Source organism: Camelina sativa, chromosome 7, assembly GCF_000633955.1.
Source record: "Camelina sativa cultivar DH55 chromosome 7, Cs, whole genome shotgun sequence".
Lineage (NCBI taxonomy): Eukaryota > Viridiplantae > Streptophyta > Magnoliopsida > Brassicales > Brassicaceae > Camelina > Camelina sativa.
In genome coordinates, this window is record NC_025691.1 from 25,041,926 (window position 1) to 25,045,742 (window position 3,817).

A 3,817-nucleotide genomic window follows, 5' to 3' on the forward strand; every position below is an offset into this window, starting at 1 on the left:
GTGGGGGGGGTGGTGATTATAGTATTTATAGACTCTGTAATATGTGGTTAGAAGAAGCACAGATTTAATTACACGAATACCCTTTAGAGTCCTTTCCTATCGTCAAGGATTCCTCACCAGAAGCGCAGACTTGTCTACGCCAGAGAAAATGACAAAACATGATTCAATCCTAAACCTATAATCCGATGAAATTAAAACCCATAAAATATCTCAACTAAATATTCTATTACAAAGAAATAAACAAAATTATTTAGGTTTCTGAACAAAATACACCAAATTACTAAGGAAATGTATTTGATCAATCAATACTCAAGAGTTTCAAATTTTCGTTGGTTATACACAAATTTATTCATGACATGTGGGTATCACTTTTATAAAAACCCAATATTTACCCTTACTATCTAATATGATTACTTTGTGCATTAAAATAACAATTAATAAATAAATAAAAACTAAATAAATGAGGATTGAACGACATCGGATGCATGCAGCCACAACTAGGAGGTAGGTATTGAGACAGTGACAATGGTAAATCCAATAATAATATATACTCACTAGATAATGTGCAGTGCGAGAAAATATTTATGTAAATTTTGATTTATTAGTTACAAAATAATAGTAATCTCTTTATTTGATTTATTTTACGTATTTTATAATTTATAAATTTAATTTACTTAGTTTCAAACTTCTGTTTCGACTATAGTCAGTACAATAAATTTAACGATCTATCATTATTAGGTTTTGGATATAATTGCTTAAACATTTTAGAATTGGTAGAATCAAGAAAACCCTTATTTAATCTTAATCCGATTTACAATTTATAGCGGTATTGAATCAACGTAAAAAATGAATTAAAGTGCAAACAAATTATATGAGTGGGAGGTAGAATGTAATATAACAAAATATTTTTGCTACTAAAACTCATCGATCTCATTGCAAAATCATAAAATTTGAATATTTATAAGTATCAAATAATTTAACCCGTATATATATATATATATGTTTTGAATAGTGTGGCAGGACAATATATTATCTCTCATATGATAGAAAATTTAGTCGATTTGTTAATCATCTCATTATATGAAATTATATATATCAAATCCTCTCAAATTTTGAATTAATTTGTGAATGAGCGAAATCTTTTAGAAATAAGATCATCAATTGCTAAAATAAATTGTAATTCACATTGTTTAGATAGTGGAGGTTTAATAGTTTTCTGTGGATAATTATTTTTATTATTTCGAATGATCAAAATAATTATTTAAGAAAAAATAATATTATGATTGATCATAATTATTATTTACGATTTTCTAGCAAAAACATTTGTGTAGATGTTTTTGAAAAATTAATGTTAAAATTATGTGTAAGAAAGATTGGATTTCTAGTTATTCAAATATCATATGTTATAATCTAATATTAATGTTATGAATAATTGTTTTATTGAAACTATTGACGAAAGTATGCTTTTTTTTTAATTAATGAAAATATCTTTATTATAAAATTGAGATTTTCTGAGTTGATTTGTGAATAAATGTATTCTGAATTATTTTTTTGTATAAATTCTATTAATACGGATTAAGTTCAAAATAAAAAGCATTAACTTATATAAATTGGAAACACTATACTTTTGATACCTTGTTATGATTTTGATAATTTGTAATCAAAGAAAGGAAAAAATCAGTTGATATCATGATTTAATCTTTTTCATTATTTAAATGTTAAACAATTCTTAATATATTATATAAGTAATGCGTTAAAAAATAAAAGAAAAACAATTAAAAAAGCAACTATAATGAGTATATATTGACTGTAGAATAATTCATTCTAGATAGTTAGCACATGGAAATGTATAGATAGTTCCCGTGCTATATATTTTATAATCTTTTACATTTCATTTACTTAGTTTCATACTCTGATTTTAACTCGTTTTGGCTACATGATACAATGTTCAAATCCGTGAACCATATAAATTTGGTAAAATCCTAAAAAGAAAACAAAACTTGTATTGAAGCAGTCATGTTTAGAAATCTCGATTTAACTTTTTGATTTATTTTTTAGTTATATATATTATATTAAATAAAGTATAATATTGGTGATTTCTTAGATTTTAATCAAAATACAATGGCATTTTGTGTAATATACCACATGGAAGTAAGGTTATTTGTTTAGAATGTTGCTTAAATAATATAATAGAGATATACCTTTATTTAACTATAAAAAATCAAGCATTATTTCTACAATTATTTTATTTGCTATATATATATAAATCTGTATACTTATTTAAGCAATGTTGTTAGCAAAATAACCTTATTTTCATGTGGTATATTACAGAAAATGAAATTGTACTTTTATACAAAAAGAGTTATAAAAAAAATTGTATAGTTGTAATAAATAAATACTAACCCACTTAAATAGCAGTTAAAGTAGGACATTTAAACTCATCTTTTTGTTATAATCTACAAAATCTTTTTGTTCTAATTTAAACAATTTTTTTGTTACGCATATATGTAAGAGTTATTGGGGTCATGTTTTGCATTCATCCACACAAAGTTTTCGAGTAAAACATTAATAAAATCATTTGATGTTTTTAGTGTAGATTGGCAGCAGGTTAATGACGTTGAAGTTATTATTCGGTAAGCTTGCTTGATGAGAATTTTACAGATTTGGTATATTTTGTTGTAGCATAATCCATTTATGGATTTCTCCATGGAGTGGGTTTGTTTTTAGGATTCTAAAACTAGGTTTTGTTTGGAGGCTACAATGAGGCAACGTGTTACTAAATATCTGGGATAAGGACTTTGTTGATAGTCATGTATAATGCAGTACTACAGTTTGTAGGTTCGTTAATAGTTTAATGACATTGCTGACCATAAGTCCATACTTCTCACTATGAATTATTTTTTTTTTTTAAATTATGTGTTTTATTTATTTATTTATTGATATTAAACAACCAAACAAAATATATATTACAAAATCCAAATTTTTGTAGTTTTTATCGTTTACCAGTAATTACGAGTTATTCACTTGGAGCCAAATGAAAACCTAAAAACAAGTAATTCCAAATTAAACCGAGTCATATAGAAAGGAGCCTACTTTGTTAAATAAATCTCCTTTATTGAATAACCTGAAATTCGAATAACCTGAAATTCGAATTTGAAATGAATCCTCAGTCCAAAACTTAGATGAAAAATTAATTTCACTTATTAATATCATTTATAGTGTTACAAAATAATTACTTTTAAAATATAGAAAATGCCATATAAATTTAACAAAACATTTCTCCCCACTTCAGAATGCATGCGGGTTACTATTTAATACATTGGTTTTATTTTATTCTAATCATTATATAGATAATCAGCCCCTAGATCTTAATTTGTACAATTGGGCGTCGTAAATTGACAACCTCGAATGACACCTCCAGCATGTCTACTTACATGAGGATCCTTAGAGTTAATTAATGTACAAAGACAACTTGTTGAGTGCTTAAATATCTTACAACATTCCCCGCGGTGTGGAGGTGCCCCTAGGCCTCCGTATATATGTGAATTGACGCAATGTCTAATTTCAGGTTTGCATACTTGAGGCATTGGCATCGTAGAACATTTGGTTGTATCAATACGACAAGCACGAAGTACAGCATTTGCACCTCTGCTTTGCTTAGAATCATTGGACGTAAGGAATTTACACACACATGGTAATGATTTACTAAATTTAACACAACATGTTCCGGCGAATGTAGGCGGCCACCCCACGCCTCCGTGGATATGCCCCTCGACGCAATCTCTAACCCAGTCTTTGCATTCTTCTGGCATTGGCT